This window comes from Dipodomys merriami, unplaced genomic scaffold (genome assembly GCF_024711535.1).
Source record: "Dipodomys merriami isolate MVZ:Mamm:240054 unplaced genomic scaffold, mDipMer1.0.p SCAF_4, whole genome shotgun sequence".
NCBI lineage: Eukaryota > Metazoa > Chordata > Mammalia > Rodentia > Heteromyidae > Dipodomys > Dipodomys merriami.
Genome location: NW_027205603.1, coordinates 55,192,360 through 55,220,079, shown reverse-complemented (window position 1 = coordinate 55,220,079; position 27,720 = coordinate 55,192,360).

The following is a 27,720-nucleotide window of genomic DNA, read 5'->3' as shown; positions in this document are numbered from 1 at the left end:
TTTGTGGGGCTATTACAAAAAGAGTTGCTTTCCTGATTTCAGCTGCACTCTTCTCATTATTAGCATAAGGAAAGCCATTGATTGTTGAGGGTTAATTTTTTTAATTTTTTTTACTTTTGGGTCCGGTTGTGGGGCCTGAACTCTGGGCCTGGGCGCTGTCCCTCAGCTCTCCAGCTCAAGGCTAGTGCTCTACCACTTGAGCCACAGCGCCACTTCCGGTTTTTTTTTTTTGTTTTTTTTTTTTTTTGCTTATGTGGTGCTGAGGAATTGAACCCAGAACCTCCGGCATGCAAGGCAAGCACTCTACCACTGAGCCTCCTTCCCAGCCCCATTGAGGCTTAATTTTATACCCGGCTACTTTGCCAAAATTTTGGATCAGCTTGAGTAACTTGGGAGTGGAGTCTATGGGGTTCTTTAAATGCAAGATCATGTCATCTGCAAAGTGGTAGAGTTTTATAGGAGCTAACAGAGAACTTTACAAAACATTTTTTGCTTGGGTTGGACAAGAATGTGATTCTTTAAATCTCAGCCTTTCAAGTGTCTAGGATGATAGTCATATGACATCAGGCCCAGATTATGGCTGAATTAGGGTCCTGTTACCTTTTTGCCTATATTTTTCTACAACTGTAACTGTTTTTGTTTCTGCCTCCTGAGTAGATAGGATTCTAGGCATGAGCCAGTGGCTCCGCTTATGAGCTGAATATTACCATGGGCTGTTTTCTTCATCTGAGACCTTAACTACTAACAGATTCATGCTTATCTATGTATTAGCCATGTGCTTGTTTAATTTGTAATTTCATTTACATTAGTGCAACATTTACCTTCAGTTTCCATAGGTGAAATTATCTAATGGATTAAGTATTTCTTTTATTAAAAAAAGTTTGTCATACTAAGAACTTAGTATTTCATAGAATGATAAAAATACAATGAGTATTTAGGACCAAGAAAAATAGACTTCTGGCCTCCAGGATATAGTCTCCCATGATATTGTTAAATTCCTCATGGGTCCATCTGGCCATAATACTTTATATTTTCTTCCCTCTAAGTGCTGAAATTTGTAATAGCTGTGCAATTTTCAGTTGAAGAGAGAAAAGAGACTCCTCCCCCTAGGGAGTGAATGGTGATGTTAGACATTATAGGAAGTGAGTGGAGCTTGGTAAAGAAAAGGCAAGACAAGATCTGCCAGGGTTGCTGTCAGCTCACAGCATTCATCTTGTCCTAAATGCTATTGAGCATTTGCCAAGATCCCCAGAACAAAGCGACTTATGTGGAAGCCAAAGAGAGGAAGAGCAGGTGGCTGATAGAGGAGCCCTGGGCACTCCAGACTTCCGCTGTTCAGTGGCCCAGTCTTGAAAGCTGCTCTGCTTCCAGATCTGAATGAATAAATCTCAATGTGATTGACACATTGTGTCTGAGGGGTTCTGAGTCATCACTGACATATACATAGAACCCGGAAATTCAAATGAATTACTGTAGTCTATCTGCCTTTATATTCCAACTCCAAGGGCCAGTCCATTAAAAGTCAATTCCTTTTTTGCCAACTGGTTATATTTGAACTACAAAATTAAATATATGCATTAACCAAACATACCAACATAACTTCAACAATTCACTGGTCACAGTTGTTCTTCAAATTTAAAAAAAAGTAAGTCTTAAACTGTTTTCATATTCATTCATGGTACTTTTAGTTTACATTCCTGTTGAAAATCAGAACATTAATCCAGCTATATATGCATTACTAAAACACCCATTAATCTTAGTTTTATAACACTAATGATCTCTTTTTGTATCTTTACCAAAAATCGTAAATTATCACTACTGTTGGGTCATCATATTCAAGATGCTTGGCTTCCTTTTCCTAACAAAATTTTGGCATGGATACTTTATGTATTATGATTGGTGCAATAATAGGTTTTGATTAATAAGTTTTAGAAATGTATTTCATGTTAGAAATATATATATATAAGTGATTGACTGATAAAATGTTAAATATATTCTATGGGACAAAAATATTAAATCATATATTTACTTAGTAAAGGATAACCAGTTCTCAGGTTGTTAATACTGTATTGAATATTAGCTTTTTTTCCCAAATTTAGAAACATTTACTTTTGTAAACACTACAGGCACATAAATAGCACTGGCCTTTTCTTTTCTTTTATCTCTGGAATATACCGAGGCTGCTTTACAGGAGACAGTTTATGTAAAACTCAATACTTATGGATGTTTTCAAAAGTATCAGGTTTAGAAATAAATTATTATTGCAATTCAATCTAACATATTTAAGATTCAGATCCCAGCAGGGGGAGATGATTTCCTGACTTGATTAAAGATGACACTTCTTGATTATATCCAAGATTTCTCTTCTGACATTACATGTGTTTTTCCTCAGTTTAATTGTGTCTGGATTGCTATAAATTAAAAGTATTTTTGTATACTTCTACTTTCTAGTTCTTTAATTATTTGTTTAAATTAACTTCTGATCCTAACATAACCACAGTATGGTTAAGGTTAATATTCATTTATACAGCCACATAGATCAGTTCAACTATGATATTTTTTTCTAAAACCTAGCTGAAACCAGTTCTTTGAGAAGTCAAGGTTGGTGTAAGAGAAGTCAAGAAGGCCATTTTGTTTGTGTATGTCTTTGTTTTGTTTATTGAGATAGGATCTCTTTATGTAGCCTAAGCTGATCTGGAACTCATTTTGTAGCCCAAGCTAAAGGAGATTTATTTTTTTATCATTTATACCTTTCTATATTTTATTAGATCTGTAAACACATGGTATAACAAGAGAAGTTATTTTGTGTATTTTTATTATATTTCAGCTAGAATTCCAAGATTCTTTTGATAGTACTTGTAGATGAAAACGTAGATTGTTACCAAAAGAACAATAAAAAAGAAATAAAATATGAACTGTTAGATTTCTTCTATTTTTCTTTTCTATTATTGCTGAAATAATTGGTTGTATGTCTGTCCTTCCTTCCTTCCTTTCTCCCTTCCTTCCTAGTTTCCGCCCACCCTCCCTTTCTCCCTTATTCCCTCTTTCCCTTCTATCTTCTTTCCCTCTTAGATCTCTTTCATCCCTTTTTCCCCTGCTTTTCTTCCTTTTTTTCTTCCTTCTTCCCATTCTTCCTTCCTTCCTTCCTTCCTTTAAAGGAGATTATTTTGAAAAGCGGAAAAGAAATCAGACTTTGTGGTAATGCTTCTTTAAGAAGCTTTAGTGAGAAACTTAAAGAAGTAGCAGGGCTCTGTAAATCGAAAATGGGGAAAAAAGCATAAGTTTGAAAGGGATGTAAAATGAAACAAAAGCCTGACACTATGGCTCATGTCTGTAATCCCAGCAATTTGGGAAGCTGAGATAAGGTTCACAGTTCAAGACCAATTGAGACAGAAAGTTCAAACAACTCCATCTCAGTCAATAGCTGGGCACAGTTGTATATATCTCCATTCTCAGCTATGAAGAGGGCTGAGATTTGAAAGACTGTAGTTCAGGACAGCCCAGACAAAATAATTGCCAAGACCCAACTTCACCATCTTTCATACATCTATGGAAGCAAACATAATTGGGAAAATTATGGCTTAGACTAAAACTGGAAAGATGAACAAACAAAACAAAAAAATCATCAAGACCCTATTTCAGATCTAAGAATAGCAAAAACAGCTGGAGTAAAGGCTTAATTTGTAAGGCACCTGTGTAGAAGATATGAAGCTCTAAAATATACTATGAGGTGGAAAAACTATTTAAGGTATAATTTTTCCATTACTATGTTTCTTGCATCATGGAAAAAGTGAATTCAATATCCGGTTCCTTCTATTCATGCAACTGTTCAGTGCTTTAATACAATTATCAGGGTTTTAATTAAGAAGACTACATTCTTATCACAATTGCTCTCTGAGATTAAAAGCTGAACATACCATATTATTGATGAAATAATTAGATCTCTGGGCAGAGTTTATCCTATTTTAAAGTAACTTTATGCTTGTTATTTCCTTTATAGCTATGAACATTTTCTGTATCTTAGCAATGGAAATCTTTTCTGAGAGTAATAATAAACAATAAATCTAGAACATATTACCCAAGAAGAAAACGAATATTTGAGCTTCCATAAATGAATACACAAACTTCAATATATGGAGTACACCTTTTTTTTAAACTAAAATCTACTTTGTTTCAGTGGCCAGTAAAGAACATTGAGAACAAAATCCTTTTCAGTTGTTCAAGTGAAGATAAATTGGTGATTAAGAGTGTAGCATTGCTAAATATATCTGAGATTGTCTCATCAATGTAAATTTTAATATACATGGAAGGATGAGTGCATCCCCAGAACCATATACTATGGCAGAAATACTTAGGAAAAGGGAAAAAATTCATTGGGCTATTCTGGAACTATTTTAGTACTGTAGTGCAAAAAAGAAAGAGGTTTGAATTATTCAGACCTTTATAAACTGATTTTTGGCAGTAAAGAAATGCAGTTAGCAGGGAAAATTAAATGTGAATATACAAATAATATGAATTAATATTAATGTAATTGAGGCTTGGATATTGAATACACATGCACATACATTTCAATAGATTTAAATCCCACCCTAACATTGTTCATAGAACACGTATTCACAGTTAGAATGTAGCTGTTGGGACTCACTGTTTTCCAAATTGTAGAAAGTAACCTAATTTCTCTGATGTGCAAAATGGAACGCAGCTTACCAACCTGTTGACTTGATCCATTAAGAGTTCTCTTTTTATAATGCAGAGATAAAACACATTCAATGAACTTCATTTAATATTGCTCCATTTAATGTAAATGAGATGCTGCATGAATCTGTACTTCTTACAAATTTATAATTTTAATATTTTTATTCTTCTTTAGCAAGAATTCATATAACTGAACAAAAATAGTTGGTTAAGACATCTAGGATTAAGTCTGGAAGTAGGTTTGGCTAGATTTGATTCCAAATCCTGTACCAACCACTATGCACCACTATACCTGGCTCAAATATTATCTCTTTCATAGAGACAGCCGTTATAAGATAAACTCACTTGAATTCTCTCCACAAGATATTTGTTTCTAATACATGAAAAGGATCTTTTGAGAGGATAATTTCAGTACTACTTGTGCTAGTTATTTCTGCACCGTTAGCAAGAACAGTATCACCAGATCACAGAGAGTATACTTGGTATAGAAAAATGGCCTAAGGTTAATTGGGGTGGAATTGCTTTGGAAATTCTTGGGGAGGGGTGCAGGAATAACAATTATCTAAAATGCTGAGCACAGAAAAAAAAATTACAAGTTGTGTTGGAACATAATGCTCAAATCAACCCCACAGGATGTCCAGGAAGCAATATGGGCAGTTTTCACTTTGGGGCATTGATTACTATGAGTCAAAACATAACAACACAGAAAAGTTAACAAGAATATTTTTATTATCTTTAAATGGCTTTGCAAAGGTATTGCCATTCCACAAAGCATTTTATTGTGCATCTTTATTAATGTCACACCTTTCAACATTCTCACCCCCTTCCCTTCCTCCCCCTTCCCTTGATTTTCTTAAGTTATGTACTGCAAAATTTACCATTTAACAAGGCAGTTCATGTATACAATACATCTTGATTCATGTCATCCCTTCAACATCTTCTCCCCACTTTTACCCATCCCTTCCTCATTTTAATCAGTTCTGTGGTTTATACAATAAGTTCTTGCCTGCATTCTACTCCCTTCCTGCTTCATTCATTTACAGATCTCTTAACAACCTCCACCTCCCTCCTTGCCAAGTACTCATTTCCTGGAACTCATTTTATTGAGCTTTGACTGAATCTTTTCAAAGAATTCTTCTATTTGCACTCTCCACAGAGTGTGATAGAGAGTGTTCGGTTAAGCCATTTATAACCACTTGCATATACATCCTTTGTGTTTGCTTACAGATTTGTAGGCACATTCTACCTCCCACAAATGAGAGAATCTATGCAACCATGTGTCTCTGGGACTGACTTATTTCACTTAATATACTTTTTCATTTTGTTCTAAGTCTTTCCATTTCATTATAAATCTACAATATCATTATTTCTGATGGATGAGTTGAATTCCATTATATATAATATACTATCTATCTATCTATCTATCTATCTATCTATCTATCTATCTATCATCTTTTCTCTATCCATTTGTCAATTGAGGGACAAATTCCTTATCTTGGGTATGGTAAATAATGCTGTAATAAACATTGTTATGCTGGTGGTGTTAGTGTATCCTCCTTTTGATCTATTGAATGAATGTTCAGGATTGCAATTGATAGGCCATGAGGTAGTTCTATGTTTAGTTTTTGGAAGAACCTCCATGCTACTTTACAGAGTGGTAGCAAAAGCTTACATTCCCACCAGTAGTAGTAGAGTTTGCTTTTGGCCACATCCTCACCACCATTTGTTATTCTTAGTTTTCTTAATACTGGCCATTCTAATTTAGATGAGGGGGAATCTCAGTGTTGTTTTGATTTGCATTTCCTTTATGACCAAAAATGTTGAACATTTCTTCATGTGTCTATTGACCATTTTTACTTCCTCAAAAAGTCTTTCTTTAAGTCATAAGCCTATTCATTAATTTGGTTGTTGTTTTATTTTTGTTAGAGTTTATTTGGGGGGGTTAATTTTTTTAGCTTGATTTATATTTTAGATATTAGGCTCCGATGTAGAGCTGGTAGAAATCTCCTGTTCTGTTACTTATGTCCTTTGTGGTGCACAAACTTTTAAGTTTGATGCATTCTCATTTATGAATTCTTTGATTTCTTGTGTTTCTGGATTTTTACTTAGTTTCAACCTGTGCCTAGGAGTTCTAGTGTTTCTCCTAAACCTTCTTGCAAAAGACCATCCATGTTCCTGGATTGGAAGAATTTACATCGTGAAAATAGTAATATTGCCCACAGCAATTTACAAATTCAATGCATACCCATTAAAATCCCAACAACATTCCTTTTTTTTACAACATCCCTTAATGAGATAGAGAAAGCAATCTAAAAATTTGTATGGAATAATAAAAGAACCTGAATAGCAAGATCAATCCTTAGCAGGCAGAACAGTGTTGGAGGAATAGTAACACCAAATTCAAACTCTATTATAGAGCCATGGTAATGAAAAAACCTTGGTATAGGCACAAAAATAGCCCTAAGGACCAATGGAACATAAGACTCAGAAATGAAACTATAGACCTATAGCCATCTACCATTTTATAAAGAAGCCAAAAATATAGATGGGAAGAAAGATAGCCTCTTCAAAAAAAGGTGCTGGCAAAACTGGATTACTATGTGCAGAATAATGTTAACTAGATCTCCATATATCACCTTGTACCAGCAAACAAAACAAAATGGATGCAAGACCTCAATGGAAGGCCAGATAACATGAAACTTCGATAGGAAACTTTTGAGCTAACCTGTTGAGTTTTCTTGTATTTATCTGAACTTCATTTGCACTAACGTGTTCTGTAGGGCAGATCACTCAATCTTACTATCGTTCAATGTGGTTTTCACATCTGTAAATTGAACATAATGATATCAAAGTGTTGGAATCCTTTTTGTCATACAATTTTTTTTTAGAAAATAGTGATCATTTTTCAGTACTTGCCTTTGAACTAGGGCTTCACATTTACGACACAAGTACTCTGACACTTGAGACATGCCCCCATCCTTTCTGCTTATTTTTCAGATTGGTTCTTGTCCAGGACTGGCCCCTGATCATGTGCACCACCACAACTTGTGTGTTGTTTGAGATTGAACCTCATTAAGTTTTCTTTCTTTCTTTTTCTTTTTGTTTTAATTAATAAGATCTTTTTATTGTGAAAATACCATACAGAGGGGTCACAGTTACATGAGCAAGGTAATGAGTACATTTCTTATCAAGCATTGTTTTCTCCTCCTTTGTTTCCCCTTACCATCCCTGCCCTCCCCCACCAAAGTTTTAAAGTTCGTTTTTCGACATAATATCTTGTACACCTCATTGCATTAACTTCTTTAAAATTTTATTTTATTGTCAAGGTGATATGCAGAGGGATGACAATTACATACATACGTAAGTTAGTGAGTACATTTCTTGTCAAACTTATGACTTTCTCCCTCATTTTTCTCCCACTTTCCCTCCCACTCAACCCCCCCCCCAAGTTGTACAGTTTATTTCCAAAATATTGTCTTAGGCTGGCATTGAACAGTGATCTTCCTATCTCCAACTTCCAAGTAGCTGACATTACAGGTATTTTTCACAGTCAGACTTTTAGTAAATCTTTGATGACAATTTTTGCTATTATTTATTTTTCTATAAAATTCTTACCTCCTTTTCATGCTCTTTTCCTGTCATTTCACTCCTAAGCCTTATAATCAGCTCTCCATTTATGCATCATTGAGAAGTTTCATAATAAATTTCCATTTAGAAAATTAAAATAATTTTAGTATTTTTACACATTTCAATAGTATTTGTAATGTTGATATATTTCATCTGTTTGAGAAGTGTTTTTCCTTGAAATCTATGAATTTACACTCTGAGTTTTCAGAATGCTGTGTGATTGAATGAAATGTATTCATGCCAAATCCTTAAGAATTTGTCAGGCTTATGAGTAATGTACTATGCTACTCCATTTTCTAGTGTTATAATCTTCACTGAATTATTATATTGTCATTATTATCATCATGTCTATCTTTTCATATCACCTCAAAAGTCATAGTGATGTCATAGCAGATGTCACACGCACATTGTACTTGTCAGAAAGTGCACTCATTTAAATGGGATGATGCCATAATTATATATATGTGTGTGTGTGTGTGTGTGTGTGTGTGTGTGTGTGTGTGTGTGTGTGTGTGTGTGTGTGTGTGTGTGTGTGTGTGTGTGTGTGTATAGCAGCATTACTAGTAATTTTTATAGAGTGGAAGAAACTGAGATGTCCTTTATTAGATCAATGGATACATGGTGGCACATTAAAAGAATATACAACTAGTACTTACTAAAAAGACACGAGCCATCAAATTATGAAAAATCTGGAATGAAAGAAGCCAATTTATAATAGCTGATCCCTCTGTGGTTCCAACTATATGACACTGTGGAGAAGCATCAACATTGGAATGACTAATTTAATGAACTTTTGTTTGCTGTAACTAGTCCAGAGAGAATTGGCTAGGCAGATCTTGGAGGATTTGGTAGGATAGAGAAATTCTTCTGTATGGCAAGATAATGATGGATATGTTATTACAACTATTATTTCCAAGGCCCATAATATGCACAGCACCAAAAGCCTACCCTCATGTGAGCTGTTTTGGGTGCCAATGATATGTCCATGCAGATTTTGATTTAACGAATGTAAAGGACCCATCTGGTGCCAGAAGTGATAGTGAAGGAGTTGGTTCCTGGCAGGGTGAAGGTAGAGAGCATACAGAGCATACAAGGGCTCTCTACTCTCTGCGCTCCATTGTGTTATGCATCTTGAACTATTCTAAAATAGAATTTCTTGAAAAGATACAAATAAATAACCCTTAAAAGGGAAAGGCATGCTTGAGCTAGAATCAATAGAGTTAGGCCTAAAGCATGAATAGACAGAATTCTCAGGAGACAGAAAGTAAATAATAACTTGGCCTGTATAAATAATTGGAGGCCCGAAAAAAAAAACAATTTGAATTTAGAGGAGAAATAACCTAGGTATATCAGTTCTGATAAAACACACTTTTTTTTCCAGTGTGCATAATTAAATGCATCTCTAACTCCTTAGTGTAGTCAGCATATTTGATTTTTTTTACCCCGAATATAGTCACAATTAAGAGTATTAGGCTGAAATATTTAAACCATCAGACACACCAGTGTGTGACTTACCTGCTTCCAGTTCCATCGAGGAAAAAGCATTTTGAATTTGTTCATGGGAAATGAGGACACTCATACAGCTTCCTTTGTGTTCCTAAGGACTGTAGTTAAATAGTGTGCAATCCACTGAAACAGACAGTGGAGTTCACTAGAATGACATCCTGTGGCCTCCAAAGAGATTTCCATTCAATTCCTACAGGACGTGAAGTATTTTTTGCAGGCTTTACAAGAAAGCACTGTTAGAGTTGTCACACTAAGATTTCTTTCATTCCATAAAGGGAAACACTTTACAACAAGAGCACAGTTCACCCCCACCTCCTTCTTACAATACTGGGAGGCCACTGAAAGATGGTATTCTAGATGTCTTGCTTTCAAATAGAACTAACTGACAGCTAGATACTTTTCAAAATGAGATTACTAAAGCACAATGTAATGAACCATTTTTCTCTACAACCGGTTATTCAGCTTTATGAATGTAGCCATTGATAGGCTAGCATTAAAGAGTTTACAGCTTGAAATGAAACGAAAACACATGAATGTGTAAGTTTGTAGGCATGGGTGTGCTTTTAGTGGTAAAAACCAAACCTGAAGAAAGTTTTCATGCATGACTTCTTCAGTGTACCTCTGTTTCTTAAAATGTCTGTTAAAATTCATATGTACAAAACACAGTGAATACATAGGCTGGAAGACACTTTATATGGACTTTTTCTATCTAATATAGGGAGACTTAAAAATAGTGATTTTGGGCTTCTTTTTCTGTATATATAAGCCTCCTACTATATATTACTTATTACCTACTTATATATTACTTATGCATATTAACCATATATTAAATATATTTTATTATGGGACTGCATAAAGTTGCAGAGCTTCTGCAGGGCAAATGACATAGCTAGCAAGATCAATAGAAAGCCCACGGATTGGGAGAAGATCTTTACTAGCCATACAACCGACAAGGGTCTCATATCTAAAATATACTTGGAACTCAAAAAATTAAACCCCCCAACAACAAATCCTCAAAGAAACAACTGCCCAATAAATAAGTGGGTGAAAGACTTAAAGAGAAACTTCTCTGAAGAAGAAAGAAGGATGGCCAATAGACACATGAAGAAATGTTCAACATCCCTAGCCATAAAAGAAATGCAAATCAAAACAACGTTGAGATACCACCTCACTCCAGTTAGAATGGCAAAAATCAAGAACTCTAACAACAACAGATGCTGGAGGGGATGTGGACAGAAAGGAACCTTACTTCATTGTTGGTGGGAATGTAAACTTGTTCAACCACTTTGGAAAGCAGTATGGAGGTTCCTCAAAAGACTTCACATAGAACTCCCCTATGACCCAGCAATCCCACTTTTGGGCATTTACCCAAATGTTTACAAACAAGACCACACTAAAGCTACCAGCACAACTATGTTTATTGCAGCATTATTTACCATAGCTAAGATATGGAACCAACCCAGATGCCCCTCAGTAGATGAATGGATCAAGAAAATGTGGTATATATACACAATGGAATTCTATGCCTCCATCAGAAAGAATGACATTTCCCCATTTGTTAGGAAATGGAAAAACTTGGAAAAAACTATATTAAGTGAAGTAAGCCAGGCCCAAAGAAACATAGGTCCTATGGTTTCCCTTATTTGCAATATCTAGTATATGTATCAGTCAAGTGGAAAATGTCAGATAATGTGATGTCAGGAACATGAACCCTAAGATATGTATTTTAATGTTTTTTCTTTCATGCATGTGTTTCTAATGCATTTATAAGATTATCTCTTTGTTGCTTTGTATGTCCCTCCCCCACAGTATAACCCCTGCTTTCACTATATTTGATGTCAGCATAACTTGTGGAGGAGAGGGGGAAAAACCAGTTGTTTAAGGATACAGGTGGACCTGATGCAACAATGAGAAGTACAAATTGTCATGTCCAAAAGGAGCTTTACAACGTCGGTTCCGGGGGAGGGGGGAAGGGGGGCAAAGGAGAAGGATTGGGATTGGGGGGGAGGGGGGAGGCTGGGAAGGGATGTGAAAGGTAAACCAAAGGAGGAGGGTGCAATGCTTGGTAAGAAATGTACGCATTATCCTGCCCATGTAATTGTAACCCCTCTGTACAGTATGTTCACAAATAAAATAAAATAATTAAAAAAAAAGAAATCATCTAAGATTTTACCCCATAGCTAAGATTAGAAATTTTCTATCAAATAGCAAGAAAATCTTGTAATTCTCCAAATTCTATTCTCAAGGAGACATTTATAAAGAATTAATGCCATCCATCCAATGAATTTATTAAAAAATGTTCACTGAGCATCTATCAAGAAAAAAAAATAAATAAATATATTTTATTATGAAGTATATAAGATCCATTTTTCAGGAGCTAGACATGTCATTTCCTGTGGTCACTCCACAGAGCAACAAATGTTCAGAGATGACATGGTGTTGAATGTGTGGAATCATTTGAAACCCATCAATGATATGATTTAAAAATGACATAATATTGATTACTATAGTTTAGTTTGGGGGTAATAAAACACCGGTGTAAGTAATTAAAAATTTCCATATCCTACTGTTCTTTACCTTCACAATAGATTTTTACACAAAAATCAATAGCTTTACTGTGTTTTTAGATGAGATCTATCTGAAAGTCCAAACCTATGTATTTGTTACTGCCTGCTAGGTAAGTGTTCCTTGTCGTATAGTCTCAACTATTATGTTTCCAATATTAAAAATCCTTTCCCATCAAAAGTGTGTTTAATTGTAGAAGGAAAAGAATTAAGTATAAAATAAGCTACTGAATATTGGAGATTTTCTCCTGGTGACTGTTGATAATCTTTTCCTTACATCTTTTACAACCCAGATCAGAGAGGCAGTGATTTTCTGAAAACTGTGTAAACTATTTAAACCACTTATGTTATTTCTTGTATTAATGGTCAGAGATGAACTTTTGTTATAGCACTGAGGACTGAATCCCTATTCAACTGGGTCTTGCACATCTTAGACAAGCTACCACTTGAAACATACCCAATTTATTTTCTTTGTAGCTCTTTTGCGGGGGGGGGGGGGATAGAGGGTGGGTGGGCAGGGTCTCCTTAATATATTTGCCTGTACTGTCTCCAATATACAATATTCCTGCCTTTGCTTCTTGAGTAGCTAGAATTATAGGCATGCATCAATAGACTGGGCCAGGGATGACACATTTTCAATGCTTAAAAACAACTGAACCAATATAGATCAATAATACAGTAATGATGCATTTTGCTAAGGATATTAATTTTTCATCTTTAATGATAAAGTGATATGACTAGATGGTAAATTTCAATGACTAATGAACTATTAAGCTTTCAAAAATTTATAAAAAATAATTTCAAGTAATTTTTGGATTAAATAAACAAACTTAATAAATTGAAGAACAGCTGAAAGTGCTATTTTGGGTATGCAAATCTCCTTTAATTTTAAATGCTATAATATTTTACACTTTTCTTCTTACAGGAACTGTCATGTAACAATTTTCCATCTGCACATGGTGACAGGTCATCCAGATGGTACCGAGGTTTTTCTCTAAAATTGTCTTTGAACGTCTGATGTATTGAGCATTAAAAATATTTTCTCTCTGATCAAAAATTGTTTTCTGCTTTTTTATATCATGAAAAAACATCTTATAAATGCATAATATGCACAACAAACGTACTAGTTTTTTTTCCTGTGGGAGAGTGTATAGAAAACAGTTAGAAATGCAAAAATAAAGACAAAATATAAGTTATCTTGATGTGGCAGTTGTTGAATTTTGCAGTACATATATTTCTTCCACAGAATTTGAGTCTCAGTATATATCCCTAGATGGAAAATTGGGAAGTGGTGTGTGAAACAGTTCTTTCCAAGCAGTGTGAGGCAGCCGCAGCATCTCTCACTAGAAGTCTCCAAATGTGCTTATATTCCTTATCCATAGAGACCCTCTTGCTCCAACTAGGCCTCCTACACACAGTTCCCTCACCTTCAAGTAGTCAACTCAGATTTTTTTTTAAATTTTATTTTATTTTATTTGAGAGCATACTGTACAGAGGGGCTACAATTACATGGGCAGGATAATGCATACATTTCTTACCAAGCATTGCAGCCTCCTCCTTTGTTTACCCTTCACCTCCCTTCCCAGCCTCCCCCCTCCCCCCACCCAATTATACCCCCCTCCCCCCCCACACACACCGACATTGTAAAGTTGGTTTTGACATGACATTTTGTACTTCTCATTGTTGCAACAGGTCCACCTGAATCCTTAAACGACTTGTTTGTCCCCATCTCCTCCACATGTTATACTGACATCAAATATAGTGAAAGCGGGGGTTACACTGTGGGGGAGGGACATACAAAGCAACAAAGAAATAATCTTATAAATGCGTTAGAAACACATGCATGAAAGAAACAAAAACATTAAAATACATATTTAAGGGTTCATTTTCCTAACATCACATTATCTGACCTTTTCCGCTTGACTCATAGCTATACTAGATATTGCAAGTAAGGGAAACCATGGGACCTATGGTTCTTTGTGCCTGGCTTACTTCACTTAATATAATTTTTTCCAAACCTTTCCATTTCCTAACAAATGGGGCAATGTCATTCTTTCTGATGGAGGCATAGAATTCCATTGTGTATATATACCACATTTTCTTGATCCATTCATCTACTGAGGGGCATCTGGGTTGGTTCCATATCTTAGCTATGGTAAATAATGCTGCAATAAACATAGTTGTGCTGGTAGCTTTAGTGTGGTCTGGTTTGTAAACATTTGGGTAAATGCCCAAAAGTGGGATTGCTGGGTCATAGGGGAGATCTATGTGAAGTCTTTTGAGGAACCTCCATACTGCTTTCCAAAGTGGGTGAACAAGTTTACATTCCCACCAACAATGAAGTAAGGTTCCTTTCTGTCCACATCCCCTCCAGCATCTGTTGTTGTTAGAGTTCTTGATTTTTGCTGCTCTAACTGGAGTGAGGTGATATCTCAATGTTGTTTTGATTTGCATTTCTTTTATGGCTAGGGATGTTGAACATTTCTTCATTTGTCTATTGGCCATCCTTCTTTCTTCTTCAGAGAAGCTTCTCTGTAAGTCTTTCGCCCACTTATTTATTGGGCAGTTGTTTCTTTGAGGATTTGTTGTTGGGGGGTTTAATTTTTTGAGTTCCAAGTATATTTTAGATATGAGACCCTTGTCCGTTGTATGGCTAGTAAAGATCTTCTCCCAATCGGTGGGCTTTCTATTGATCTTGCTAGCTATGTCATTTGCCCTGCAGAAGCTCTGCAATCTTATGCAATCCCATTTGTCCAACCTTTCTTTGATTTGTTGTGCTTCCGGGTCTCTATTCAGAAAATTTCGGCCTGAGCCAAGGAGACCTAGGGTTTCTCCTATTCCATCCTCTAATGTTTTCAGAGTGTCTGCTTTGAGTTCAAGGTCTTTGATCCATTTGGAGTTGATTCTGGTGCAGGGTGATATATAAGGATCTAGCTTTAGTTTTCTACATGTAGTTAACCAATTTTGCCAGCACCATTTACTGAAGAGGCTGTCTTTCTTCCATTCTATTGTTTTAGCTTCCTTATCGAAGATTAGGTGGCTATAGGTCTGTAGGTTCATTTCTGGGTTTTCAATTCTATTCCATTGGTCCTGAGGTCTGTTCTTATGCCAATACCAAGCTGTTTGATTACTATGGCTTTATAGTAGAGTTTGAAATTTGGTATTGATATTCCTCCAGCAATGTTCTTTCCGTTGAGGAGCGTTTTTGCTATTCGGGGTCTTTTATTGTTCCATATGAATTTTTGGATTGCCTCTTCTATTTCTTTGAAGAATGAGGTTGGAATTTTGATAGGTATTGCGTTGAATTTGTAGATAGCCTTGGGAAGTATTGCCATTTTCACGATGTTAATCTTGCCAATCCAGGAGCATGGGAGGTTTTGCCATTTTTTAAGTTCTGTGTTGATTTCCTTTTTCAAGATTTTAAAGTTTTCATCATAGAGGTCCTTCACTTCTTTGGTTAAGTTAATTCCTAGGTATTTTATTTTTTGTGGGGCTATTACAAATGGAGTTGCTTTCCTAATTTCAGCCACACTTTTCTCATTGTTGGCATATAGAAAAGCCATAGATTTTTAGGAGTTAATTTTATAACCTGCTACGTTGCCAAAGTTTTGAATCAGCTTGAGTAATTTGGGATTGGAGTCTATGGGATTCTTTAAATACAAGATCATGTCATCTGCAAAGAGGGAGAGTTTTATTTCTTCTTTCCCTATTTGGATCCCCTTTATGTCTGCATCTTGTCTTATTGCTGTAGCTAGGCATTCTAATACTAGATTGAAGAGAAGTGGAGAGAGTGGGCATCCTTGTCTTGTTCCTGAGTTAAGAGGAAATGGCTTTAGTTTTTCACCATTGAGTATAATGCTGGCTGTAGGTTTGTCATATACAGCCTTTATTGTATTGAGGAATGATCCATGGATTCCTAATTTTTCCAGAACCTTCATCATAAAGGGGTTCAACTCAGATTTTGAGTCCATCAATGGATCAAACAGCCTTTGATCAATGCCCTCATGATCTAATCATCCCTGTAAAGGTCCTCACAGAAAGGACCAGAGATGTGCTTTAATAAATTCCTGGTCATTTCTTCATCTAATTGATAACTGAGATTAAGCAGAATGGAGTCTAATTTGCTTAATGTCTTGTGTTTTTTTAAAATTTTATTGTTAAGATGTAGTATGGAGTGGTTACAGTTGCATGAGTAAGGCAATGAGTACATTACTTCTCGATCATTGTTACCCCTTCCCTTCCTTGTTGTTATGTCTTGGTTTGATCTGATTTCTAATTTTCCCTTAGTATTCTAGAAAACTTTTGTTTAACATATGATTTGAAATTCAATAGAACGGTGTTAATAGTGATATTCAATCACTTCAAAAAGAAATCTCTTATCCAGAGGTTTAAGGCTAATACCTGTAATCTTAGCTAATCAGGATGCTGAGACCTGGAGGCTTAAGGTTCAAAGCCAGCCCAGACAGAAAAATCATTGAAACTGCACCACTGACTTCACTTCCAATTAACTAGCTAAATTCTGCAGTCACAGGAGACATTGCTCAAATGGCAGCACAGCAGTGATAAGCAAGAGAAACAAGCAAACTCACTATCTTTCTGTGTGAAAAAAATGAAAGAAAAGGGGAATTAAAATTGGCATCTATGGGTCTTACTTTATTATAAAAGTGGGAATCAAAAATTAATATTCCATATGGTTTGCTAGATATCTGAATTAAATGATGTATGTTATAGTCAGCATTCTACTGGTAACTGACATAAAAGAAAGACTATATCAAATGAATAAACAAGAAAATGACAGATGCACTTTTTTTCCACCTTCCTCCTCCTCCTCCTTCCTCTTTCCCTCCTCCTCCTCCTCCTTCCTCTTTCCCTCCTGCTCCTCCTCCTCCTCCTCTTCCTCCTCCTCCTCCTCCTTCCTCTTTTCTTCCTCCTCCTCATTTTCTTTCTCCTTCTTCTTGCACCACTTCCTCCTCCTCCTCTTTCCTGTTTTGGCACAGCTACAAAGTCCAGCTTCTTTCACTAAAAAATTAGATCCCTCTGTTTATGATACTTTTTAATTGCTGGAAATTTACTTTATGTAAACAACATATGCACTTGTTCAATGTGTGTTATAACAGGTACATAAAAGTTGCTTTTTCTGGGTCATAAGGAAGATCAAGATTTGACATACCAGACTTCTCCATTTTGCATTTGCACTTTTTGTCCTAAGCCATTCTCTCTAGCAGTCACTTTGCAGATATCTTGGAAGCCAGGAAGGGTCAAATCACTTTCCAGGAGGCAATTATTCTTACTGTAAAAGGTTCCACCTTGCTATAGTAAAACAATCCTAAGACAATTGTCTGTCAAACTTCCTCACTCCTGTGACCCACCTACGAACCTATCTGTGATTTAGACTATTTTTTCTAAAGTAAACCTTTTCAGTCTCTGCTCTGAATTCTCCTTATTTAACCTAAAGCAAATGTGTGTATTTCAAAAGATGGATGGAAATGTACTGAAATACTGTCTTCTGTGGATGCCCTATAATACATATGTCTCCTCTGTCTCTTTGGCATGTAGGAGAGTGTGACTGGGCCTGACATGTGGAAGTTCTGGGGTTTGGACCTGGGGGACAAAAAAAATTCCTATTTCATCTCTCACTTGAGAAGCAGAATGCTGTTCTCAAAGCAGTTCAGAAATATGCCATCTTGCTGGGCACCGGTGGCTCATGCCTATAATCCTAGCTACTCAGGAGATGAGATTTGAGGATTGCGGTTCAAAGCCAGCCTGGGCAGGAAACTCCGCGAGACCCTTATCTTCAATAAACCACTAGAAAACTGGGAGTGGCGCTGTAGCTGAAGTGGTAGAGCACTCCCCTTGAGCTAAAAAGCACAGGGACAGCGCCCAAGCCCAGAGTTCAAGCCCCACGACAGACTAAAAAAAAAAAAAAAAGAGATATGCCACCTTTTAGAAACACTGTTTGTCGAAGAACATTTTTTCAATACTAAACTGTGAAAGTTTGGAATAAAATTAACATACTTGCACACTGCAGATAATGACTTTTCAATACATTCTCTTATACAGTGACATTACTGGTCTCTTTTCTCTTAATCATATTTCATACAAAATATCCATAGTGTAAAAATGATAAAAGACACAATGCCAGATTAAGACTTTTCAAAAACAGATTAAAAAATCCTCAAAGATTGAAAAATCAAATACCACAATGAAAAGAAAATGTGACATGAGCTAGTGAGGGAAATACTGAGAACACAAAATTCATTAGTTTTTTTTTAATCAACTAACTTCATCATGTTATTAAACAAAAAAAGAAAACAAAACATAGTCCCAGTGAAGGAAATAGAAAAAATACATTAAAGACTAAACTGTAAGACTTGAAACAAAAATAAAAAAGAATGGGGACAGTGGTATAGTCATTGAGAAGTCTGATCTCTAGTTTGTTGTAGACTAACTCACAATAGAAAAGACATAGACCATGAAATGAAAACAAGAGGTTCTTTTATTTTTTGCTGTTTTTGTTTTCCTTCCCTTTTGTTCTGTTTGTTTGTTTACATGTCTTTGGGAGTGTAGAAAAGGCATAGAAATGGAGGGACAAAGGGAGAAAAAATATAGCAGTGGTACTAACTGGACATTATGTTGAAAATGAACTAAATGACTTGTGGATGGGGATAGAAGGAAAAAACTGAAAGAAAGCAAGGAAAGCATTGCCTTATGTAAATGTAATCCTTCTGTAACTCCTTTTAAAAAAGAAAAGATATAGAACCACTAGGTATGTAATAAAATATTATTCAACCATAATAATAATGAAATCCTGATATTTGTAATGAAGTGAATGTAACCAGAGAACATTATATTTAGAGATATGTTAAGTACAGAAAGACATATGCAGAAGCCAAAACAATTATTTGTAGAAGTAGAGAGTAGAACAGTGGTCAATAGTTATTAAGGAAGAGTTGGGGCAGGTGGAGGGGGCAGCGGGGGAGTGGCTAATAGAAGATCAGATGAGGGATACCACAACATAGATATGAAAAACAAATTTTAATATTCTATTGTATAGTATAGTGACCATAACAAATAACTCTAAATGTTACAAAAGCTAAAAGTAAGCATTTTGAATGTCTATGTAAATAATGAACCACAAATGTTTCAGGAAATACATAAGATTATTTGAGCCTCATAGACACACACACAAAAATCTCCAGTTGTACCCAGAAATATGCACATTTTTTGTTATAATGTACAGACACAGAATTTTATGGTCTCATCTAGCTTTAGGAAATAAATAATAACATAAAAAAGGATGAGCAACTTAGATAAATAAAAGACAAAACCCCAAGTTTATAGGGGGAAAAGTAATAATCAGAGCAGAAATTAATGAAATGCAAACTAAAACTAAAACAACTCAATGAATCAAAAAATTGATTCTTTGAAAAGTTAAACAAGATAAACTCTTAGTCAAGCTAATCAAAAAGAAGGAGAAAGACTTAAATTAATAAAATTAGAGATGAGAGAGAGAGAAAAGTCTTGTTGGGAAAAACCAAGTTAAGACATCTAAGAAGGCAGAAGCTTCAGGTAAGAACAACACTTCTTTAAAAAGGGGCTAAAAACAGCCTCAATGAAAGTGGAGATGTGACTCAACTGGTAGAGTGAGTGAAAAAGCCAAGCAATATTTAAGGCTTTGAGTTAAGGCCCTAATACCATCTCCCCAGTCTCCCTCTTTACCACACACACACACATTGAAGACTGAAGTTGGCATATTGATGGGTTTTCCATTGAATTGCTAGATAGCCTTTGGAAGTATTGCCATTTTCACATTGTTAATCCTCCCAATCCAGGAGCATGGGAAGGTTTTCCACTTCCTTAGTTCTGTTTAATTTCCTTTTTCAGGTTTTTAAATTTTTTCATCATAGAGATCCTTCACTTCTTTGGTTAATTCTTAAGTATTTTATGACCCAGCAATCCCACTTCTGGACATTTACCCAAATGATCACAAACAATGCCATACTAAAGCTACCAGCACAACTATATTTATTGCAGCATTATTCACCATAGCTAAGATATGGAACTAACCCAGATGTCCCTCAGTAGATGAATGGATCAAGAAAATGTGGTATCTATAAACAATGGAATTCTATGCCTCCATCAGAAAGAATGACAATGTCTCATTTGTTAGGAAATGGAAAGACTTAGAAAAATTATATTAAGTGAAGTAAGCCAGGCCCAAAGAAACCTAAATCCCACGATTTCCCTTATTTGTAATAACTAGTATATGTCTAGGATAATCTTACCAGACAAGCAGAAAAGGTCAAAAGCTATGTACATATGACCATATAAGATGATGCTAAGTGAAATGAACCCCAAGATAAGGATACAAGAGGTTTTGTCCTTGTTGATGTTGTGTTTAATGTACTATGTTATTTTTTGTTTGTTTCTTTGTTTTGTTTTGTTTGTTTGTTCTTCCCCCTATGATGTAACCTCTTTTGTCACTGTATTTGATTCCCATGTACTGCATCTTGTATATACATTTTTCTAATTTGGGGAGGGAAAGGGAAATAACAAAATGCTGAAACAAGGATCGAGGATGACCATTGTAATAATGAGATGTACAAGACATTATGTTGAAAACAAATTTTACAATTTGAGTGGTCGGAGAGAGAAGAGTTGGGGAGGTACAGAGGGAAGGGATAGGAGGGGAAAAAACAAAAGAAAGTCTAACAATGCTCGATAGGAAATGTACTCATTACCTTACTCATGTAACTGTAACCCCTCTGTACAGTATCTTTACAATAAAAACATTTTTAAAAAGAAAAATATGAAGTGATAGGCTAGTGAGACCTAGAGTAAGGCTTGGAGTAACAAGATATCCAGAGGCTGTGGGAGGAGTTTCCCCTGGGAGCTTGGGGAAAAGCAACAGCCACAGGACAGTTGACCTGATGCTGGGACTGAATCCATATGGGAGGATGTCAATTGAGCTACCAGAAATAAGGACTCTGAAAAAGTGGACAAGAAAAGTTGTGGAAAAAATACTGTGTGGAGATTAGATGAGCTACCTTGCAGGTGATTTCTAATACATTGAAGTATGAGGCAGAGGTTTGAGGTGTTAGAAAAGGGACTGTAAAATGATTTTCCTATAGCCTATTCATCACCTACCTACTCACTTCTGTGCCCTGGGACATAGACCCTCTAGGACAAGGGAAGAGTAGCAGGAGGGTGCAGAGTCATCTGTAGATGACTCTGAATACCCTAACAGTGTCTCTCCCCCTTTTGATTGACTTTTTGCAAATTCTGGGGCTTGAACTCAGGGCCAGGACACTGTCCCTGAGCTTCTTTTGCTCAAGGCTAGCACTCTACCCCTCTAGAGCCACAGTGCCATTACTGGCATTTTCTGTTTATGTGGTACTGAGGAATTGAACCCAGGGCTTCATGCATGCTAGACAAACACTCTACCACTAAGCCACATTCCCAGCCATCCCCCCTTGATGTTTTAAATAAGATAACATTAGTTAATGACCCTGATGCTGACAGTGGCCTGAACATGGAAGAGCTCAGGAGCTTGACACATCTTTCTGAATGCATAATAGTTTTATGTCTGAGACCACACTCAATAAAGATAGGAAGAGTTTCCCATGTTCTGAACTTATGGATGATCTTGAAAGACTATATGCCTTACACCTCTGCTGTAAAAGCAAGAGCATGAGGAAACTGGACAAACAAAACCAAGATACTCTGAATGAATTGCAGAAAGAGAAGGATACAAGCAGAAGTTGGTGGATGAACAGTAGGAGCTGAAGAAAGACCTGCAGTTCCATGAACTAACCATTGGGATACTAATATCTCACATGACTGATTTATACATAGCCCTGGCCCACATGCATTAGGCTGCCACTCAGAACTCAGGAGAGCTACAGGGTCCTGCCACTGCTCTGCAATCTTCCCAACTGCAATGACACAGCTGGAAGCCCTTCCTTTCTGCCATGTCCACCCAGCAGGAGCAGGAGATGCAGCACAATAGGGAGCTCATCAGAGGAAGAGACAGCCTAAAAGTGGAGCTGGAGAAAACCAACAAAGGATAGAACTACAGGAGTACAACTCCAAACTAGAAGAATGCCTTCAAATTTTACTGCTTGAGAAAAGCATCTATGGAACAAGAAATAGAGGAGGCACAAAAGAAGCTAGCAATATCTCACATACTCCAATTTCAGTGCTCTAGCCTGTCTGAACAACCAGTCAGTCATTCCAACAAGCTGTTAGAAGGCACAGCTTGGGAAACCCAAGTAGGAACACTGAAGAAGTCCCTAGAGAACCTGGCTGAGCTCCAGGATGGTTTTATCAAGCTCCCCAATAGCATGTTGGAGCTGACCAGTGCCTTGCAGTCAGGCAGCACATGAAGAACCAGCTGCAAGGCAGCTGGAGTAGCTGCAGCAAGAGGTGTTATAGGGCAGGAGGGAAACAGAACTTGTCTGCAAAAACCTGCAAGAGACTCAGGAGCCCCTGATAGCAAGGAGACAGCCTCAGGCCCAGCTCAGCCACCTGACTCTCCCTGATGAAGGAAAAGAAATAGCCAAGGAAAAGGACGAGGAGGTTCCCAAGCTCAATCTCACCATCCCAGAAAGCATAGAGCGGAGAAGACAAGCTGGCCTTTTCAACTCCCGCTCAAGCCTCAGCTGAAGAAGAGAAGGCCTTGCTGGGCCAGCAGCTGAGACAGCAGAAGTTGCAATGCCAGTGCCTGGCTCATTTGACAGCTGGAACCACTCAGCAGTAGACCCCGGCCCCGGGAACTTGGGACAATTGTGTGTCCACAAATTTACCAGCCATTCAAAAACTTCAAAGCTGCTTCAGTGAGCCCCTACAGGTGAAGATGTTTTTGAAGGACTGGGTGGAAGAGCTGGAACTTCTCTGTGTTCAGTGATGTGGAGAGGTGGACAATACAGGGCATGACATTGCCATCTGTGAAAAGCACATGGCTATAGAGTAACAGAAGATGGAGGAGGAGGAGGAGCACATTACTTGGCTAGATGAGGACATGCAATGCATGGCACTGGATCTGCAGGAGCTAGTGTTGCAGCTTGTGCAGGAGTAAGGCAAGTTCTAGGCAGCCTCTGAGAGGGTTGCTCATGAGCCCACCACAGGCCCTTGGAAGGCCCAGGAAGCTGAAGCTGCCTATGAAGATGGATTTGAAGAAATCAACCTGGATACTGATGATGAGGAGCCAGCGGGAGGAGGGACATGGGTGGCTTCACCCTTGGAGAATGTTATTGCACAGTAAATTGCAGTAAATGCTGCCAGACTTCCAGAAAATGCAGGAAGAGAAGGCACACTTGGACAGCTGAGGGTGATCAGAGGGACACTGTGTTCATAAAACAACACTGAAAATGAAAACAAAAAATAAAACAAACAACAACAACAAAAACAGAGCCAGGCACCAGTGGCTACTCGGGAGGCTGAGATCTAAGGATTGCAGGTTCAAAGCCAGCCCAGACAGAAAAGTCCTCATGAAACTCTTATCTATAATAAACTATTCAAAAAAGCTGGAAATGGTACTGTGGCAAAAATGGTAGAGTGCTAGCCTTGAGCTCACAGAAGCTCAAAAGCCAGGGCCAGGCCCTGAGTTCAAGCCCTAGGACTGGCCACAAAAAACAAAACCTGGTTGTCTAAGCCTCACCTACGCCTTGTCACTCCAGTTCTTTACACCCCTGTCTCTGCTACTCTATTCCTCCCACCTTGTTCTTGCCTTTCCTTCCCAGGCCCCCTTTTATGTTCACAGTATCAAGATTAGACCCCTGTCCAACTGGGGGACTCAATCAATGTAGATGGCAGAGATATCATCTTGGCAAGGACTGAGATTTACTTTCTTTCCAACACTCAAAAAGAGTGTTACATTGCTATACTATTCAAGAAGGATCTTGTTATTGTTGGTGGTCATTGTGGGGCTTGAACTCAGGGCCTGAACGCTGCTTTTTGGTTCAAGGCTAGTGCTCTACCTTTGAGTCACAGCTCTACTTCTAGTTTTCTGGTGATTATTAGGAGATAAAAGTCTTAGAGATTTTCCTAAGAGGGCTGGCTTTGAACTACAATCTTCAGATTTCAGCCTCCTGAATGGTTAGGATTATAGGTGTGAGCCACCAGCACCCAGCTATTGAAGATTTTTATACTCTTTCATAGAACAAATAAATTATATAATTAGTATATCTATAAACTACATCTATAGATATACTAATTATGTAATTATATAAAATTACTAATTATAAATACTAATTATATTTTACTTTATTATGTGATAGTAGGGTCTGAGTCAGCATTTTTCAAAGTGCAATAATTTTTATTGCTTATGGATTAAAAGGCCACAATTTGGATGTTGAGATGAGAAAACACAAAAACTAGAAAATGATATTAATAAAGAAAAAGTTGTATTTAATTTGACTCCCTGTTTTTATCCTAGTAGGTCATTCAGAGTCTTAGAGCACATAATGAAACTCTCAAGTATTGTTTTAAAAAGAGAAGGAAGAAAGATAGGAAGCCCATAAAATCAACAGGGTTGCTCACTCAAATAACTGTACACCTCTATGAACTTTTATATGAAATCCCTTTGTACTATTAATGGATCTTTTTAAAAGGGAAGTATTCTCCCAGCCCCAAAAGATTCACAGTATATCACCACATGTGAAGTGACGCCTAATAAAGGCATCTATGATATAAATCTGCCTGCCTTCAACATGTGAGACAGATAAGTATTGAACATGTTTGTATTTTTATGTAAAATGCAAGTCTTACTTTGAGTAGCTAATAAACATCTGTGGAGCTTTTCTTGTAATAAAGTTTAAGAGGAAAATGTAAAGGAGATGTTGGAGGATTAGCGTGTTAGATGTACCTGAGTCTTTCTAAGCATAAAAGCTAACCTTTGGTTAGTAGCTCACCTTTTTCTGGGTACCAGAGTTCTGGCTAATTACACTGGTGGGACACTAATGGAATAGGATAGGGTTATGATGAGTGTTTGTGAACTAGGGTGCACATTCAAGACATACTGCAGAATTCCCATATGCTGTGGAACAGAAATCTGGTGGTTCTCTTTCATATAAAGGAGAGTTCGAAAATGAAATTACAATCTCAGCACAGTCAGTACATCAAAATAATGTACCACTAATGGAGATTTTAATATGGTTACAGTATTTCTGGGTCTTATGAGGACCCAACAGTGTATGCAAATTATATACTTTTGTCGGTATGCCAAGCATTTAATGAATCTATTATAGAATAAAGCTAGGCAAAGTCACATCACTATCACTGATGTTTACTAGTATAGGTTATTCTCAAAAATAATTAAATCAACTTGGAAATTCAAATTGTTTCATTTTATATATTTAATTCACTGTGCATAAAGCTTTATAGATGTGTCCTTTTAATTTCATGTATCATCAAAAAGAAATAATAACTGACTACATTGGCTAACATCTGTAATTCTGCTACTCAGGAGGCAGAGATTGGAGAATTTTAGTTGTATATCAACCCAAACAAAAATTTTGGCAGGACTTTTACAAGTAAACCAAGCATGATTGTTCACAGTTACAATGTTATCTTCATAGGATGTATAGGTAGAAGGATCAGATCGGAGTCTGAAGCCACCCTGTACCTACCTGAAAAACACAAAGAAAGGAGTTGGCGTGTGGTTCAAGTATTTGAGTGCCTGCCTAGCAAGCATAAGATGCTGATTTCAATCCCAAATCCTGTCAAAAAGAGAAAAAAGAAATAAATTTCACACTTGAAACATTTAAATAATGGTTTTGAGAAACGTTTGTTTGTTTCTTCGTATTTCTATATAAGAAGATACAACAGAAAATAAAGGTTAAACTTGAAAATTATAAAATATTGTTGGCTTAAATTAGTCCACAGCTTTCCATTTCTTGGTATCATGTTGCTTACATGTAAACTGAAGGTGCCCTAATCCACACGAGGTTAGGTGAAGTATAGTTTTCCTTTGAAATTAGTAATATTAAGTGTTCATGACTTAGATATGTTTCAAAACATTATTTTACAATCTAAAAAAGAATACAGTGTTCTTACTGTAAACATAAAGGAGATGCCAATGTATTCCAAATGGCTTAGGTTACAGATATAAGTGGGAGTTCACAACTTCACTGGATCAAATAACAATGAAGATATGACACTTAATACTTTGTCTTTAATGAATTTATCTTTCCCCTTGACTTAAAAGATGTATGTATAGGTAAAGGTAGGTGTGGATGTGTTTAGCTGATTCTACATACATTGTGGTTCTACAGAATTAAATACTAGGCAAACTCTCAGAAATTCTTCAATGTATAGTTTTATATAGAGCATTCATTTGAGAAGAAACTATTTCAATAGGATTGAGAAGTATAGCTGCTCCTTTATAACAGTGATCTAACAGTTGTTATAATAATATTGAAGCATCACTTGCAACACCAAAATCTGTTTCTACTAGTAATACATTAGCAAATATAATTGAATTTTGCTGTGCAATCCATTGACATTTACATTGTATCTTTTATTGAAGAATTGAGCTAGTAAAATAAGAACAAATCCTAGAATATGTAAAACAGCTATAAATGAGTCAGATATCTAAAATTTAAAATAGTTAAAAGATCTAGTACTTCACAAATGTAGCTAGACACAAAAATGTAACATTTCAATATAGTTGTTATACTTGTAAATGTATCTCAGGAAATTTTAACCATCCAGTCAATCAACAACAACAACAACAAACTTACATACAATAACAGGGTACTGAAATCAAATATAGTTACAAAATGAGATATACCAGAGGAGGAAGGACATACAAAAAGAAACAAGAAATCACATAGTACATTAAAAACAATAACAACAAAGAAAAACCTCTTGTGTCTATGTCTTAGAGTTCATTTTCTTTAGCATCATCTTATATGGTCATACGTATGTAGCTATAGAGCTATTCTGCTCATCTGCTAAGATTATCCTAGATGTATACTATTTATTGCAAATAAGGGAATCCATGGGACATATGTTTCTTTGGGTCTGGCTCACTTCACTTAATATGATTTTTTTCCAAGTCTTTCCATTTCCTTACAAATGGGGTGGTGTCATTCTTTCTGATGAAAGCATAGAATTTCATTGTGTCTGTGTGTGTGTGTGTGTGTGTGCATCTGTGTGTGTGTATACACCATACTTTCTTGATCCATTCATCTACTGCAGGGCATCTGGGTTGGTTCAATATCTTAGCTATGGTGAATAATGCTGTGATAAACATATTTGTGCTGGAAGCTTTAGTATGGCCTTGTTTGTGGTCATTTGGGTAAATAGCTAGTGGTGGGACTCTGGT